The 20,223-nt window shown below is 35.2% G+C and overlaps 1 protein-coding gene across 1 annotated transcript in view; it reads left to right on the top strand.

Annotated features, from left to right (window-relative positions):
* Positions 1 to 9,349: 9,349 nt before the first annotated feature.
* Positions 9,350 to 20,223, top strand: part of LOC110455513 (leucine-rich repeat-containing protein 74A-like) — a 35,808-nt gene continuing 24,934 nt past the window's right edge. The window contains exon 1 of the mRNA XM_021505692.1: positions 9,350 to 9,510. The gene's annotated coding sequence lies outside the window, so the exon portion shown is untranslated. The remainder of the gene's footprint in view (positions 9,511 to 20,223) is intronic.

The raw sequence follows: 20,223 nt of genomic DNA, 5'->3' as shown, positions 1-20,223 counted from the left end.
AGGTGTCGTAGACTTTTTCTTTTTCTTTTCAAATTTATTTTTTTTACTCCACGTAATTTAGTTCCAAACTTCAAGGTTTATCATGTTAGTCTGTACAATTTATGATCGAAGTTGGTCTTTCCAATCGTTTAACTGCTCTTTCCGTTGTATCTGACAACAATTAAATTATTGTGTTGATGCAGCCTCTTTATAGGACGGACTACCTTCGTCTACAACAATTGTAATTGGTCAGTCTGACAAAGTGGCCTTACCAAGCGTATTAATTTTGCAATATTAAAATAATTAGATAATGATATGAGCTAACAAAAACTTAAATAAATAGATAATGAAAATAGAATAAACAAAAATGATGAGTGGCTCAAATCTTATTATGACATGTTCTTACTTTACAACCTATCACTGAAATGTGTATCTGTTAAGGGATATGTTTGATAAGCGTAATTATTTTGAATACATTAGATTTACCCCTTATTCAGCACATTGTCTATACATTTCATGCTAGTGATGATGCAGAAAAAATCTTTGAATTTCTTTATTTGGAAATATAATATATATGTAATCAAAACAATAAATAATGTACATAGTGTCAAAACATATAAATGGACTTTGCTGAAGTTTATTGAAAAACACAAAGGAATGCCACACAAGTTCTAACAGCCTGCTACCACGTACAATAACTTAAAACACACGATAGAAAAATAATAGATAAGTATATAATATATTAACTGATATGAAAAAGATTGACGTCATAAAAAACGGGATGAGAAAAGGTATTATTGTTGTAAGTGATATGATGAATGGCATAGAGAAAGGAAAGAGGTCGAAAGAAGAGGTAGAGTGATGATCAATTATTGTCATCTGATTGTCCGCTTTCTGTGACAGACATAGAGTCCCACGTGTCTTGTTAACTACTCCCACATGTCTTGTTAAAACGTTAGTGTGTCTTGTTAAACACTTTAGTGTGTCTTGTTAACTACTCCCACGTGTCTTGTTAAACATTTCAGTGTGTCTTGTTAGCACGTTAGTGTGTCTTGTTAAACATTTCAGTGTGTCTTGTTAAACACTTCAGTGTGTCTTGTTAACTTCTCCCACGTGTCTTGTTAAACACTTTAGTGTGTCTTGTTAACTACTCCCAGGTGTCTTGTTAACTACTCCCACGTGTCTTGTTAACATGTCAGTGTGTCTTGTTAACACGTCAGTGGATCTTTTCAAACACTTCAGTGTGTCTTGTTAAACACTTCAGTGTGTCTTGTTATATAGTTCAGTGTGTCTTGTTAACTACTCCCACGTGTCTTGTGAAACACTTTATTGTGTCCTGTTAACTACTCCCACCTGTCTTGTTAAACACTTTAGTGTGTCTTGTTAACTTATCCTACGTGTCTGGTTCACACGTTAGTGTGTCTTGTTAAACACTTCAGTGTGTCTTGTTAAGATAGTTCAGGGTGTCTTGTTAACTACTCCCATGTGTCTTGTGAAATACTTTAGTGTGTCCTGTTAACTACTCCCAGGTGACTTGTTAACTACTCCCACGTGTCTTAATAACACCTCAGTGTGTCTTGATTACACGTCAGTGTGTCTTGTTAACACGTCAGCGTATCTTTTCAAACACTTCAGTGTGTCTTGTTAACTACTCCCACGTGTCTTGTTAACACGTTAGTTTGTCTTGTTAAATACTTCAGTGTGTCGTGTTAACTACTCCCACGTGTCTTGTTAACACGTTAGTGTGTCTTGTTAAACACTTCAGTGTGTCTTGTTAGATAGTTCAGGTTGTCTTGTTTACTACTCCCACGTGTCTTGTGAAAAACTTTAGTGTGTCCTGTTAACTACTACCACCTGTCTTGTTAAACACTTTAGTGGGTCTTGTTAACTACTCCTGCGTGTCTTGTTCACACGTTAGTGTGTCTTGTTAAACAATTCAGTGTGTCTTGTGAGATAGTTCAGGGTGTCTTGTTAACTTCTCCCACGTGTCTTGTTAAACACTTTAGTGTGTCTTGTTAACTACTCCCACGTGTTTTGTTAACTACTCCCAGGTGTCTTGTTAACTACTCCCAGGTGTCTTGTTAACTACTCCCGGGTGTCTTGTTAACACGTCAGTGTGTCTTGTAAACACGTCAGTGTATCTTTTCAAACACTTCACTGTGTCTTGTTTAACACTTCAGTGTGTCTTGTTAGATAGTTCAGTGTGTCTTGTTAACTACTCCCACGTGTATTGTTAAACACTTTAGTGTGTCTTGTTAACTACTCCCACGTGTCTTGTTAAACACATCAGTGTGTCTTATTAACTACTCCCACGTGTCTTGTTAACACGTCAGTGTGTCTTGTTTACACGTCAGTGTGTCTTGTTAACACGTCAGTGTATCTTTTCAAACACTTCAGTGTGTCTTGTTAAACACTTCAGTGTGTCTTGTTAACTACTCCCACGTGTCTTGTTTAACACATCAGTGTGTCTTGTTAACTACTCCCATGTGTCTTAATTAACACTTCAGTGTGTCTTGTTAACTACTCCCACGTGTCTTGTTAAACACGTTAGTTCGTCTTGTTTAACACTTTAGTGTGTCTTGTTAACTACTCCCACGTGTCCTTTTAAGCATTTCATTGTGTCTTGTTAGCACGTCAGTGTGTCTTGTTAACTACTCCCATGTGTCTTAATTAACACTTCAGTGTGTCTTGTTAACTACTCCCACGTGTCTTGTTAACACGTCAGAGTGTCTTGTTCAACACTTCAGTGTGTCTTGTTAACACGTCAGTGTGTCTTGTTAAATACTTCAGTGTGTCTTGTTAACCTGTCAGTGTGTCTTGTTAACCCGTCAGTGTGTCTTGTTAACACGACCGTGTGTCTTGTTAACACGTTATTGTGTCTTGTTAAACACTTCAGCGTGTCTTGTTAGATAGTTCAGGATGTATTGTTAACTACTCCCACGTGTCTTGTAAAACACTTTAATGTGTCCTGTTAACTACTACCACCTGTCTTGTTAAACACTTTAGTGTGTCTTGTTAACTACTCCTACGTGTCTTGGTCACACGTTAGTGTGTCTTGTTAAACAATTCAGTGTGTCTTGTTAGATAGTTCAGGGTGTCTTGTTAACTTCTCCCACGTGTCTTGTTTAACACTTTAGTGTGTCTTGTTAACTACTCCCAGGTGTCTTGTTAACTACTCCCACGTGTCTTGTTAACATGTCAGTGTGTCTTGTTAACACGTCAGTGTATCTTTTCAAACACTTCAGTGTGTCTTGTTAAACACTTCAGTGTGTCTTGTTAGATAGTTCAGTGTGTCTTGTTAACTACTCCCACGTGTCTTGTGAAACACTTTATTGTGTCCTGTTAACTACTCCCACCTGTCTTGTTCACACGTTTGTGTGTCTTGTTAAACACTTCAGTGTGTCTTGTTAAGATAGTTCAGGGTGTCTTGTTAACTACTCCCATGTGTCTTGTGAAATACTTTAGTGTGTCCTGTTAACTACTCCCAGGTGTCTTGTTAACTACTCCCACGTGTCTTAATAACACCTCAGTGTGTCTTGTTTACACGTCAGTGTGTCTTGTTTACACGTCAGCGTATCTTTTCAAACACTTCAGTGTGTCTTGTTAACTACTCCCACGTGTCTTGTTAACACGTTAGTTTGTCTTGTTAAACACTTCAGTGTGTCGTGTTAACTACTGCCACGTGTCTTGTTAACACGTTAGTGTTTCTTGTTAAACACTTCAGTGTGTCTTGTTAGATAGTTCAGGGTTTCTTGTTTACTACTCCCACGTGTCTTGTGAAAAACGTTAGTGTGTCCTGTTAACTACTACCACCTGTCTTGTTAAACACTTTAGTGTGTCTTGTTAACTACTCCTGCGTGTCTTGTTCACACGTTAGTGTGTCTTGTTAAACAATTCAGTGTGTCTTGTGAGATAGTTCAGTTTGTCTTGTCAACTTCTCCCACGTGTCTTGTTAAACACTTTAGTGTGTCTTGTTAACTACTCCCACGTATCTTGTTAACACGTGAGTGTGTCTTGTTTACACCTCAGTGTGTCTTGTTAACACGTCAGTGCATCTTTTCAAACACTTCAGTGTGTCTTGTTAGATAAGTCAGTGTGTCTTGTTAACTACTCCCACGTGTCTTGTTAAACACTTTAGTGTGTTTTGTTAACTACTCCCATGTGTCTTGTTTAACACATCAGTGTGTCTTGTTAACTACTCATATGTGTCTTGTTAAACACTTCAGTGTGTCTTGTTAACTACTCCCACGTGTCTTGTTAACACGTCAGTGTATCTTGTTAACACGTCAGTGTGTCGTGTTAACACTTCAGCGTGTCTTGTTAAATACTTCAGTGTGTCTTGTTAACTCCTCCCACGTTTCTTGTTAACACGTTAGTGTGTCTTGTTAAACACTTCAGTGTGTCTTGTTAGATAGTTCAGGGTGTCTTGTTAACTACTCCCACGTGTCTTGTGAAACACTTTAGTGTGTCCTGTTAACTACTCCCACCTGTCTTGTTAAACACTTTAGTGTGTCTAGTTAACTACTCATACGTTTCTTGTTAACACGTTAGTGTGTCTTGTTAAACACTTCAGTGTGTCTTGTTAGATAGTTCAGGGTGTCTTGTTAACTTCTCCCACGTGTCTTGTTAAACACTTAAGTGTGTCTTGTTAACTACTCCCACGTGTCTTGTTAACACGTTAGTGTGTATTGTTAACACGTCAGTGTGTCTTATTAACACGTCAGTGTGTCTGTTTAAACACGTTAGCGTATTTTGTTAAAAACTTTAATTCGTCTTTTTAAACACGTCAGTGTGTCTTGTTAACACGTCAGTGTGTCTGTTTAAACACGTTAGTGTATTTTGTTAAAAACGTTAATTCGTCTTATTAAACACTTCAGTGTGTCAAACAGTGTGTCTTTTTAAACACGTTAGTGTATTTTGTTTAACACTTTAGTTCGTCTTGTTAAACACGTCAGTATGTCTTGTTGAACACGTCAGAGGACAAAAGAGGACTTATTAAGTTACATTTTGTACTATGTTTAGAGAACCGATGATGTTATCTTCATTTTTTTCCGGCTATTTCATTATTACGCAATACATTTTCTAAACATGACATTTGAACACAAGTGCAAGTAAATTTAGAGCATGATGCTATTGTATATTGTATAACAGCCTAGGCCAACCCTTGCTTCTATATTAATGAAATATCAAATTAAATTTCTGTAATAACAAACGGCATTTTATAATACGAATATCAATAACCTTTCAACGTACATATCATAAGTAATAATCTGAAACTTTAACGGACAATCAAATCTATAGAGCAGTCGTGATTCTTGACAAATATGTGTGCGTCCATTAACATTGGTACACTTTCAGAATGCACACACATCAACAATTGGGTGTTAGTCATTTCATTCCCTTTGAAAACATGTGATTTTCGACGTGTATTGAAATCGACTTTTTACAAAACCCCGACCCTTCCCGTTTTTAGATCGCACCATTGCAATTATACAGCGATATTGTACAAGTGTTATGCATTCGTATTCAGCGCCATACTTATTGTATACATGTTATAGTATAATTATAGGTTTACACCTCTACACCATCCCAGTCGACCAGTTTGTTGAAATCACACGGACGTTCCCTAAACAGCTTGTTTTGAATGGCCGCAATAATTATTTCCGTCGTCAAAAGAGCACTCTCAATTACTGACGAACGGCATTAATTTTAATACCCTCTCTAGTAGGTAGGTGTCTAAAAGCATGGTAGTCTTAACAGTGTCCTACAAACATATGAAAGAGAGACGTTTTATGAAATGTGATACATACGCTCAAGAATAATTAAATGAATGAATGAAATTTGAAAATAATATATATATAAATAACAATTAAATAAATATATTAAAAAATAAAAACATGAAATTAAATCAAATATGTTTTGGATTTAATTCATGTCAATTTAAATTTGCTCCATTTAAGATTTAAATATTCTTAAAACTTCGATATGAGAGAAGATATAGAAAAAAATAAGTACTGTGTAAAGCTAACCATGCTTTTTGCCACTAACATGCATTACAATATTGAACACTTGGGATTAACACACGTGGTGAAAAGATGTGGAATCCATTGATATTATTTGTTAAATCATCACATGGGGGCATTTAGTAGTTAAATAAAAGTTCAAAGGATTGATTTTATGTCGAAAATTAATGTCAAGATCGATATTTTTTCATCGTGAATGAAATTAATAACGCTGACAATCCACATATCGTTCTCTACATCAACCGCTACATGTGTCATACAAATATTAATAAAATAATATCTCAATTTAGCGAATTTTCTCATAACATCTGAATGATTTTTATTTTGTGAGTTCTTCATTTTTCAAGTAGCAAACACAAAACAAGCATCAGAAATACCGTTTTGTCAAACTTCACCAGGTTTTATCCTCCCTTGATAGAACTCGCCTTGAGATCAAGCTTAATAACTCTGCTTGTCAAATATTCAAATTAACGAAATTAAACGGATCTCTGTTAAATGAGCTCTGTTACCAAATAAATAAAGGTAACAGAACGAAGTGTAACATTAAATTAATATATTTATATTTGTTTTACATTATTACATGTACGTGTTTGGAGACTATAACACCGTTTTGTCAGGTGACTAATATAGTGACGACAACCGTCTGTTTGAGACAACAGTGACATTGCTTTTCCAAGAAAATCACGAAAGAGAATCGTGTGACTCATAGAGAAACGAGATGAGGGACACAGACACAGAATGACGTAGAGTGAGACAAATAGTGACATAGTGTGAGACGTAGACTGTAATGGGACACATATTGTGACGTAGTCTGAAACATAATGTGACGTATTTGGCGACGTCGACTGACGTAGTGTGGGGCAAAGATTGACGTAGTGGGATACGTACGCGTAGAGTTGGGTAGACATAAAGTGACAATGTTGAGACATATAGTGTGACGTAAAGAGAGAAATTGAGATAATTTGACATAGTATAAGACGTTGAGTGCCGTATGGGAGACATATTCAGAAATACTACCATGTGATCACGCTGTTTAAAACGTTTCTTTGTGACGATTGCTGTAAATATGGGGGAACATTTTTAAACAAAAGTTATAACGGGAGAAGGCAATCTTACCACAAACATGTCGGAGAGCCCTGTACTAATGTGAGAGTATGCCATTAGTGCAGCTAAAGTATAATCTTCACAACTACCGTATATATCGGCTATACAAAAACTATCTATCTTTATGACAGTAAAGTGACAAAATTTAGGACATCGAGTACGTCTGTAACATTTCACAATGGTACAACAATCGTCGAATAGCGACTTGTTAAATTACTCTTGTTTCGAGCCTGGATAAAATAATGGAATTCACTTTAAAATGTACGTAGACTCAATCTCTATGTCTTACTCAACTTGTAATCCTTGTTAGGTACGAACGCTTAACCAAATATCGTCCTAACCTAAAATGGTCTATTCTGTAACTCTAATTAGGTCAATCATAATGCGTTAATCAGGATTTGGTATACCCATAAAACGATCACAGAATGATTTAAGATAAAGAAACATATATGTATATATCATAATATTTATACAATGATCATATATTCACCGTACAACTTTAACACAGCATTTGTTTCGACTTTCTGAGTCAAGAACAAAGTGTTCACTATCAAAATCACTTCGATATTCTTTCTTTCTTTTACCGTTTTTACAGTATTTTTTGCATTTTCCTTATCGATACGTCTATTCAACCATTCGGTCCTGTAATATGTGATTGTGTTGATGGACTGTAACTGATATACAATAATAAGTTAGATATAATGAAGAGGTGTATCGGATTATCTTTTTCTATAGAAAAGCAGGATATGTTTGGGTTTGACGAAATACAAGCTTATCCTGCTTCCCTATATTACAATCTCTCCGAATAGCAATTCATGATAAAAATACGGGCATGTCTCGTCCGAATCTTCACAAGATTCTTTATAAATGACATTTCACCGCTGGCTCTTCTAGTTGTTCTACGCCATCATTACCAATCTCGGTACATTGTACCATCCAGTTAAGGTTACAGTTGCATTTTAAAACTGTATACTGTGTCATTTTTCTAGGCGATTGTTTTTATGTGAGACTGGTAACAAAATCTTGACAAAAACCTTCAATTTTTACATTCTGATACATCGACGATATGTTGTCTTTACGTAACAAGAAATTTATTGAAAACCTCAATTGTACGTGTATACACCTTCTGGGCTTAAAATCAAGAACACTAAAGACTTCATCATCCCCTGTCATTGAACTTGTCTTCCGATACGACCAACGGGGAAGGCTTACTACCACGAGTATGTTGAGTGGGATAATTCCGATTTTCCGTTACTGAACTTTCCCTTGCTTGATAGCAAGATCCTTACTTCACCAGCTTATGGTGTTTACATGCTGTATTTTACTACGGTTTCCAAGACCTTGCTCCGAATATCATGATTTCCGTGATGGATGTCGACTGCTGATGGACAAAACTAGAACACAGGACTTTCAAACGTACAGATTGATGACGGCTATAAACACTTGTTAAGACGGCCATCATAACATCATTGGGAAGTATGTTCTTTCTTTGTGTGATATGAAGGTCGATGATTTTTATTGTCCTCATTAACATAGTCCGTGTTCTAATGTTGTGACTACTTCGTTCTCTCTACGGTGACTTGACATTACTTTGATATATCTGAGACTACATGGCAGGTGTCGTCGATGAAGCAGATAACGCTTACCCTTTTGACACACCTGGTCTTACATTAAACACACTCATGTTATTTTGACAGCTTAGGTAAATTTTGATTTGATCGAGGGCGACATCTTATATTTACTTTTTGTTCATCGACGTATTTAAGATTTCCTATTGAATGATAAGATATGTGAATGACAAAACGTTTGCACTGGTTAAAATGATTACTGGTAATAACAGAAGGTAACGCTTCATTTTTTTAAATTGAAAGTAAACTCATCGAATTCCATTTTAAGAATGAAATGCAAGGCTATGTGAAAGCGTAATAAAGAATGGCGCAAGGCAGAATTGACGGTAGATTATATGTTATTTGAATTGGGGACAGCTGTCTTTAAATATGAAATAAAAAGTATGAATGCAAAAGCATACCAAGTACAGATATACATGTAATGTGAAGAATGAAATTCTAAAGGTACACGTTTGTAACATTTCATTAAAAACAGAACGTGTCTGACTATCTGACAACGTGAGTGGTTATCTCCAGCACAGATAATGCGCGTGTCTGTCCAGGTCGATCATCAACTGCAGAGATCTACCTGTGAGATGACAATGGTACGCTACACGACCATACAGAATACCTGACAGACGGGATAAGCCGCGGATCAACGAACAGAATCCAGGCTTATACAACGCCTACCCCAATAAAGACATCCCGGTGGAATCCGTAGCTGACACTTGTAAAGATTGGACATTTAAAGGGACGGATTAAAGTCAGATCCTATATATCTACGAGAGCTATCTACGGTAAGATATTGAAATTCGGTTGAAAGTTAAGACATTGATTTGTGTTGTTTAAGTAAAGGTTTGCTGATTTACTAATAGCAAATACTGATTATTAGATAATTCAATGTTATGAAAAAAGATTAACTTTTAATCCCAGCGTAATAGCATGTGTTGTTATTTCGAAAATAGTCAAATTTTAGCAATTAATGAAAATGATGATTTGCATTCGTTGCCAAAACTTAATTAAAATCGCATTATATCATCAAAACTATTTAATCTACAATTTTCTCTTTTTGAATCATCGAGGACTTTATAGGCCTATCAGTTTCTTAAGCTTAAAGTATTTTTTTTAATCAGTGATTTAAATAATCAAATTCAGTATAGTTATTCCAGGAGCTTTATTTTTGTATGAAATTGTTGAGTTAGAGCTAATCTGACATATTCCGTAGCTAATTTAAATAAGTTATTTGCATCATATTCGCACATGCATTTGTACACTATATAACACATTGATGATTTTTTTCTGCAATGGATGTTAAATGTATCCAAAATAAACAGTCGACACACACAACCATGAACCATCCGCCATTGTGTCTGCTATAAATCTGCCAGATAGACAAACCTTTACCTCCTGTCTTTATAGATGTTTTCATAGACGTGCAATACCGTCATCGGTGTCAGTCTATTAGTACTAGTAAGATCGAGCTAAATGGTTTCAAATGACAATAAATGACGTTCATCAGCTTTGGTGTACCCTCTCTAACATTCCTGTGGGTGATAACTCGGTGCTTCCTAGCAACCCAATAGGACTATATCCCTACCTGTTTGTCTAGGAATACACATCACATACCTCCACGACACCACTAGAGTGCATGGAAGGGGTTTGTACCCTCTACCCGCACACATAACAATCCAGTCAAGATCAATTTGGTAATTTATTGTTCATTAACAGTAAGTGAGCAGGTACATATCTGTAACGACACACCACAACAACAGCACCTTACATCTTTGTTTGTACATGTGTATCCTATCCTATGATTGTATTCAATAGAGACGGGTAATAATCACGTTGTTACTTTCGTAAACATGGCCTGTCACATCTTGTTGTGTTATATACATGTATTTCCCGTGAGAAGTGTATCACATTGACCTATAAACAGATGGATCGTCTTTGCCTCTTAGGTAGTTTTCTCTCGTAGAAGGTATGTATCTATCTGTGTAAGATCATTTGTATTTATTGACACCTTCCAACGTTAGGACTACTTTATAATGAAACACCGACTTTGCCCTCGGTTTTTATGTTATACTTAATTTGGAATTATTTAGATCCTTGTCTAAGTTGCTTACCCATCGGGGTTAATGGGTGTACTATTCAGCGATACTGCATCAGTGAAATGTTGGGTTTGGAGACATATTTTGATATAATAAAGGGGTTAGGTAGACGGCCATAACATGTTAAGATTTATAATTAATTCGCCTTTCTCATTTCCGTTGAGCATGTTTTATGAGAACTCTAGAACGTTATATATGAAAACGATGTTTAAACGTTTGATTTATTTCGAGTAAAACAACAAGTTTCAAAAATGCGAAATTTTCCCATCCTGTTTCATTTACCTTCTTATTCCATTCTTTCTGTAAACATTTTTATTAGCTTGGGATTAAGCATTAGTAAAATGTACCACAGATTTAACCTTTCCGACGAGGTAAATATGCAAATTTCAAATCATAATTATGCAGCCATATTCCCTTTTCAAAGAACAATGTAGTAGATTATCATTGATGACGTAGATATTACCTCCTTGTGTCTATTGACATCTCTCGTTTATGTAACATGACGAAGAACTATTGTTTAATCAGAGTGAACGTCTTTCTATCATAGAGTTTGGTTCTATTAAATGACTAGCCTGTTACACAGTGAATAGTATACAACAAATTGTAGGCTGAGATAGGACACTGGACATGACGTCATGTCAACATGACATCGCTTTTATTACTTTAAAGCATGATTTATCAGCATGATAACGTTGAACACTTGGTACTGGTAAGATCAAAAGTTTTCTCTTACCCTGGACAGGGATATCCACCATTTTACCGGTGTGAGATTTTCTTATCTTACCCTAGTGTTGAGACAAGCTACACGTGTTCTTTGCACGTTCTCAACAATTGTATGACGTCATAGCAACATCACCATGACGTCACGGCAACAATACAATTACGTCACGTCGACACTTCAGCCGCATCACATCAACATTGTCTTGCATTGATGTAACGTCTATATAAAATACATAAGAGGGTAAACAGGGTAAGAGAAACATAATCATTCACCCCCTTGGGAGTGAGACAGTGTGATCTCAACCCTCGGGGTAAGATTCTTAAGCTGTCAAACACTCGGCATGCGTCGTGTTTGACAACTGAAGAATCTAACCCCTCGCGTTGAGATTACCCTGTCTCACCCCCAAGGTTTTATTATTCTTTGTTTGGCTTTCAGCATCAACAAAGTATATTCTGAAACAGCTATGTGTTCTACCTTACTTTCCATTTCTGTATGTAGTGCTACAGTCGTACTTAATAGTGGTATTTGCATATCTTCAGCATATGCACATTATTGGTTGTTCGATAGAAAACAATCGCCGTAGATTCATTTAAAATTGATAAATCCCCCGCCCCCGCCCTATCCATCCATCCACCACCACCACCACCAAGAAAGGTCGCCTCAAAAACATTTCCTGTTTGTATTAGCTAAAAGTGAAAAATGTAAAAACTCAAATTGTTGCTTTATCCTTTAATTAGTTTTCAGTGTTTTCAGAGAGCCGACCCGGAATACATAACATGTTTAATTAGTATCACAGTGATTCTGCTTCGGTGTTAAGTGATTATCCATGTTATCCACTTTATGTAATTAACGGTAACTACAAAACGTGTGCTAATAGGATAGTTGACGATAGTGCTAATTTGACAAGGTTTTGAAATCGGTAGAGTTGAAGATTATTGATATTTCGACAGAGAATCATTGAAATCAATGACTTTCCATACAGCCAACTTACAGCGCTGTATGTATCATCCTATGCTGCAGACCCGAACACACAACTTCCATGATGACAGAAAACCCTCATTCTTACAGTTAGTTTTATTTTATCGATACACTAGAATGTATGTTCGTATGTTCGTTTTAGAAGTCCGGATCAGTTTGTGTACGTCGTGTTTTCTACAGGCAGTGGATAGACCATCGATCAATATTAGAGTAAGTACCATTTTAATGTTATACAATGGGATTTGTATGATTGTGACACTCTGAGTGATTTGCCAAATGGACAACAAAATAAGGTTCTTTTACGATGTTAGCAAAACTACTTTATTCTCCGATAGATCGAGATGATGCGCGCTGTATCACATAGAGTCTGAGAGGTATTTCGGTAACAGACACAATGTGTTGACAAGGAATAAATGACAAACACCTATTTTGAAACGCATTGCTTTATGCATTCGGCGCAAATACATTTGAAATATGTATTCTTGTATTTTAATTGGAAGTAATTATTTAATTGTTTGTTTCCTTTGTATGCGTATCGTCAATTAACAATATAAAGTAAACAGAACGAAAACAATCTTAGTCACTTAGTCACTTAGGACAATTGATTCAAAACTATTTACAATGCTTAACTCGCATTAAGATATATAAAAACTGTGGCACAAATAATCACGTGATATCATATTGGTTTATTGTACTATAAATCTAACTACACATTTTGTGGTTCAAAAAGTGAATATGTATCGTGAATGGAAATGTTATTAGGTTGACGTCAATGCAATAATGATACACGATGTTGCAATACCTAGCTTGTGTTTGTGAATTAAAATCATTGCAAAAAGGGAATGGTGGAGAAGAAATAAAATGCTTGATAGAAGTGAGTTACTAGTGAATTCAAACCTAGCGGATACATTATGTAGCATATATCAAAACAGATATCGATTAACTGATGTTCTTCCTACTTGATTCAGGATTGAACTCACTTAACTATACCCTTTGTTTCATCAGTATAATAATAAATGCATGATTTATAGGGTCTAAATTTTGGCAACTTCGAGAGCAGATGGACGCTTTCTTTTATAATATTATGTCGTGAAATGTTTAACATATATTTCTTATTCTTATCAGTCGTGTACATAGTGATACGTTTATAAACATTTTGGAAAGATATTTTGGAAACAATAAAATCATCAAATTGTATAGCAATTTCTCACCTCTGTTTGAAAAGTCAAGCACCAATCTGTGCGGGTTATCATTTCAGTCTTGTCACATGTCGAGGTACCAGTCAGAATAACAAAGAACATATCTCCCTTAATTCAAAGTTTGGCTTGAGAAAATATTCATTTGCTCATGCAACAAATGATGCGTAATGTATATATACAAACACCATTGATAAGTACGTTATATGTAATGTTATAAATGAGCTTCGCTAGCACAAATAAAATGTTATTATTCAAGTCGTAAGGAACTATGTGACGTTGTCATCCCCAAGCCCATGTCTTTTGTCTAATGTCCTGACTATGGCACGGACGAATTGCATTGCTTCAATGGATCATTGAACGATCCTTTTAAATCAGCCAAAGGCCAACTAACTTACTGGCCTTTTGTCCATGTCCTTGATTTCAATGTAAATATTTTCTTAATTTTACAACAGACATATACCACTTTGGATTGTGTGTTTGCCTGACTTCACGGTCAAGGTAAACAGCTTCTGTTTTTCTTTGTTGACACAACCGTCTCGAACAGCTTGTTGGTATTAAGGCGATTGTTTGATTTACCGTATAACAGAAAAGGTCATCTCCGCCCTGACAGGTTCTTAAACAGTGGTCTGATCAGGAAGACACACGTTATATTACAGGTTACAACTGAAGTACAGTTAAACACCGTGACACAAATATGTTTCACACAAACCCATGCTTAAAGCAATGAGTATTCGCTATAACGAGTGTGGTCTATAGCAAACTAATTTCGTGGGTTCCCCTTTAGTTTGTTATGAATGTGTGCAAGAGTATACAACATCTTTCCCCTAGATTCATCATTTATGAATTTAAGTTTCAATATATGACAACGGAATATAAGCTTTTAAATTATTTGCAATAATAAGAGGGCAAATCTGATGAAAACGCAGACATCTAAATTGCATCTGAACCTACTAAACACAGGTAAATATATATAGCTTTTAAAGAAATAAAAAATGTACCAGTTTTAAAAGTCCTTCAGAATTGAAGGCTTCCAAAAAACATAAATCGCTCGTGACCAAATGTATATACTACAGTTGTGGGATCGCACAACGTTACACGATGTGCGGTGTGCGCACGATGTGTTACATTGTAAAATTGTACATACTCTTGATTATTGTGTTGAGAAACTACAGATATATACACAGTGTACATTATTGCATACGAGCTTTCCGTATTTTTGTCATTCCGTAATATTGATTTACAAATTGAACCAAATCGCACAGTTGTACGGGGAGAAGCGCACAACGGGGCGAACGATTGTTAAATCGCACAGTTGTGCGCACCATGTGTGGACGATGTGCGGACGGTGTGTGAACGATGTATGCACGGTGTGCGCACGCTATTTTTGGTGCGTTGTGCGGTCACACAACTGTAAATATGTTAATAAATAGCCTTTCGTTGATGTTTACTGTGATAGCGATAGAAGGGTTAATATTAGAACGGATACACGTCAGGGATATTCTTACCTTTAACTACTGAAAAAAATCGACTCTGCTTGGGCACGTTATCTAACAGTTTAACAAATGATGTCTCACCAATTCTCTTCTAGAGTCTCGTTCATCCGGAACCCACTAATCAACTTCTCCCTATTTCTAGACAGTGTTTTAGCTGACAGACAGGCTCTTATTTTCATATGAAGCCTAATTTCCGTATTCCACATGTCTCCTAATCCAAACACTATTGACAGGAATGAATGTGGCCGGTTAATTGAGGTTCCGTTACATTCAAGACTTGGGAGTGGGATTACTACTCGATGCTGCAGAAGAACATACTGTACATGGGAACTCAAATTGCCAACGTTCACGGCAATGATCCAGTTTCAGTACCTTCAAAACTCTTCGACGCTAGCTTAGTGACAGAATAATTACAGTTCGTTACCTATCAGGGATATTTCCAATAATAGTTTGCTATAAAGTCATGATGTTAATGAGAAAATTACACATCATTCACTTCTACTATTATTCAATGGATCTATACAATTTTTGTGGAATTTTGTGATATAAAGTAAATGTTACCTTAGAACTTTGTTTTGTGTGAGTTTTATGTGGCGCGGACTAGGAATATGTTAATATTGAGCAATAGTACAATGTAATGACGCAGTTAAATGGGCAAATATAAGTGCTCGCAAAGGCAAAGAAAAATATATTCCAAATATGTGTTATAGATGTGACCAGGTTACAGACACAATACAATACAACCAATATCTATAAGAATGGTTAGCTTCATGTTAAAGGTGTATCATATTGTCCTGACTGAACACATCAGTGAGTGATATACCTCTCGTGTCACTTTCAGCGTGTCATTGAGAAACCGATTAGATCTTGATAGATCTTCCTATAAGTTATCATATAAGAAGTAGCTATGTAGTATTCCGAGGAGAATAAAAGCGAGGCCCTAAACAATTGAAGAAAAACTTATAACAGCATAGTATTAAATTTTACTACTTCTTATAAACGTTAAAGATAAGTTTCAAAACATTTTCTGAAAGCAGCCGAGTAACGTTGTTTTGGTGAATAATATCGGCTCAGTTATGAAATACAAATTTAGACTTGCATACTATACTCTACTCTTCATTGTGAGTAGAACATGCTGTCAGTTTAATCAATGAAAGACATGCCTGGTATATTTCAACAAAAGACGGGTTTTTTTCTCTCTTCTGAATAGTCTAATATAAACTGTATGTCGAACAATCATGTAACTTGGTGTGAGTTCCTATGAATTTTAAAAGTGGACCAGTGGACGAGCAGGTATTACTCTATGTTTAAACCATTGCACGATATATCTACAAATCACTCATAACAAAGGGCATTGAATGATCATCTTTATATGACGACCCGAGTTATATAAAACAAACTTACGTTTGTATTGACGACAAAAATGATGAAATGAAGTACTGGTGAATTAACTATCAATCAGGTCATAGTTTCCACTGTGTAACAGCTTAGTAACACAGACATAGATCTCCTCCTCTCCCGAGATACACTCAAGTACATTGATAGTTGTATGTTTACATGTCCTCTGTCACTACATCATAGTATCCCCTGTGTAATAGCTTAGTAACACAGACATATATCTCCTCCTCTCCCGAGATACACTCAAGTACATTGGTAGTTGTATGTTTACATGTCCTCTGTCACTACAATCAACATGTTATTACCCACCTCTCTTTTTAACAAACTTTCGAAAAACGAGATCTTATTCAAATAGCATAAAACTTTACAATTGTTTGACGTCTATAAAAACCATAGTGTAGTCTACCTATCCGATGATAGAATACTTAAAATAAACCATCTAACGAATTATTTGAACGTAAAACAGTTTAGTAAGATCGCTCCACATATAATACATCTTTATAAATACATGTACTATTGGAGCGTTCGCTACTAGTGATGAGAGGTGTCAATCAAACAGTAAAACGAAACAGAGAAAGACCACCCAACTTATTCGCACGCAGAATATATAGGTACGTTACAACAATACCGATTCTGTATTTTATATGGAACTATAACGCTGTTTACATTTCCAAACGTAAATAAGGCAGTCAAGATTTTTTTCAGCGACATTCTAAACACTACTATCGTCGCCAAGTTTTAAGATAAACACTATTTCCCAAATCAGTAAAGTATCTAAATTATGGTTTTATATTTTGTACAGTTAACCTACCAATTGCTGTTGAATGTAGGTAGTTATGATTATAGTGAAAAGGGATATATTGTCAAGAAACCACAGGACGAATACATCCTCATTAATATCGCCATTGTATGTAAATCCACTATTTGGTTCCCTATGTATCAAAATACATGATTTTGTTTACTACATCATGTCTCATTAAACTTTGGATCGATGACCTGTATTATGGGAGCTTTGTACCAGTTTCAATACATTTCCTCCATATGGCATTTGAATGCTCGGAAATAAATTAACATATGTCATTCACAAACACATGTCACTATCAAAGAGCTTCAAGTAAAGGTTTATAGTCGATTACATGAAAGGAAGTACACGAACACAAAAATGTTATGAGGTGAGCTAACATTCACCGACAGATGTAAAGAATCATAATCCTGAAATATTTATAGTGAAATCCGTGTCGTGTAGACATATATCCCGATGTGACCTATTGATGCGCATCATCTTTTTCACATTTGACGAGAAAATGGCGCTGACTGGGTAAGTTAAATCTACATTAGATAACTTGTACAAATATCGATATCTGTAAGTGTTTGCATTTATATTTAAATATTTATCATTCACTACAATGCTAAAGACCATTATTTAAATCCATATCACGTCAGTGTTTCATCAACTTCATTCAGTATATATATTGTGAAACCTTCAGGGTTGGTATGTTGTAATGTAACGCGTGAAGTGGGATGGGAGATTGGGGTAGGGTTGTTATTTTATTTTACAAATGTATGACGGTATCATACACATATATTTACATTTCCACTGCAAGTCTCTCTATAATCATTACCAGCAGAAATTGCGTTCATAGGGCTATGAACGCAATTTGATCAGCGTCATTTTGAAAGCTTTCACTCTCGCATCGAATAATATGTAACAACTGTTAGAAGCAAACATTTTGATGACGTAAGGCTTTTTAAGTTATTTCGTTTTCGCTGAAGACACAGACGCTTCAATAATAAAAAATTAAGGGAACAGTTATATTTAGATCAATAACAATTATAAAAGTTAAAATGTCAATAAAAATGTATGTGTTGAACAGCATTTTTGAACGTTCATGTCGGTATGAACATTGAAAAAATGCCATTAGATCCCTATATTCGTATACTGGAACCAGTAGATATGAACTGCGCTTTGTCCACCACAAGAGGTGACCTTCTGTTTTTGATTATAATTTGTACACATATAAAACATTAATCTGGTTTTCCATTAGGTTCACAATTTACTCTTTGACAGCTTATTGATTCAAATCATAGATGTAAGGTCATTTTCAAATGGAAAATCACAGTAGTTAACCCTTGGGCGAGTAAAACGTCTTAGCCATACAATTTGAATAGAAATAAGTGTGCGAGTCCGGCAAGATAATTAGATATATTCACAAAGAAAAGAGCTTATTTCTCGTAACCTACAGCATCCGCTGATTACGTTACAAAGTGTATCAGGAAATTCTTTTGGTAAGTTTGCTTCATTTTTTAAGAACCCTCATGTACTGAATGCGAAATAACTAGCATTAGGCATACCGATGTATAAATACAACAAAATGGTAGGGCAATATATCAAAGGTATTCTTTTCTTTTCTGTAGGTCATCATCACTACTTAATATAATCCGTATCGTTTATGTCTTCCTTTTTTGACTTATGTGTATTTGTCAAGTTTCTTTGAGTAAAAATCTAATCACTCTTTCTTTAAAAATTTAAACTTATAATTCAGAGATACAGATTTTTACTCAAAGAAACTTGACAAAGAACAATTATTCAACAAATATCATCAATATCATAGAGTGACGATTTGGTATGAATATGTATATTTTCATATATTTGTGAGTGATCGATAGGTTGTTTAGCAGAGGTTTTATTAATAATTTAACTTTTATTGAATAGTTATGAAGGGAAAAAGTGCAAAGATTACCGTTAAAAAACTAGCATCTACAGTCGTCTATCTATAAACTTACTTTGGAAGAAAAGATATACTTTCAATCGATTAAAAATACATCTATCAACTATTCACAGCGGTCTTACAAGTATTAACTTCTATTCGATGTTATCTTCATATTTTCCTTTATAGTTCAGCTTATTTTAATTTAGGCAATTCTATTGTTATTGTTGTTCATGTTTTTTTTTTCAATTTTGATTCATTCCATAGCTCACCTAATTTGTTTTCTTATATGAAAGACAATGTTTGTTCATAGGTGTATAATTTATGAAAACGTGACATGATTTATAATAGCATTTGTATAAGGTACAATCAGAGAAATAACTTGTTATAATTTGGTAATTGGTACGTTTGATATGGAAGCGTTATATTAGTAACATGAACAAAATACTTATATATCAGTGTTAAGATTACTAAAGTATGCACTCTACAAGTAGTGGTTGAAATATTTCATCAATTATATTTTTCTTTTAAATTAACCGGAATAACAGTATTGTGTTCTAAATGCAGTGAGAAATATCAAAAGAACATGCTCTTAGGTGTACAAAAACACTTTCTTGGAATTGAACCAATGCAGATATAAAATTAATGAAAATATTAACCACACAGTTTGAAAAGTACGAATACGGCATTGTCCATGACTGTGATTTTGAAAAGTCCGAAATAATAAATTCTGTCTATAAGATACATGAAATAGATCTTGATATTCATAAAACACCGTAATTAAGCAGTAATGCTTAACATTTCATTCGATAAACAGGTGATTTAGAGAAAGTTATTTTTTTCTTCTTCATTGCTTCATAAGTAATGAACTGAACACCTTTCTATGGCAACTTGCCTCCCGATAA

The sequence above is a fragment of the Mizuhopecten yessoensis genome, unplaced genomic scaffold (assembly GCF_002113885.1).
Source record: "Mizuhopecten yessoensis strain PY_sf001 unplaced genomic scaffold, ASM211388v2 scaffold8233, whole genome shotgun sequence".
Lineage (NCBI taxonomy): Eukaryota > Metazoa > Mollusca > Bivalvia > Pectinida > Pectinidae > Mizuhopecten > Mizuhopecten yessoensis.
This window is presented reverse-complemented; position numbering and strand designations above follow the sequence as displayed.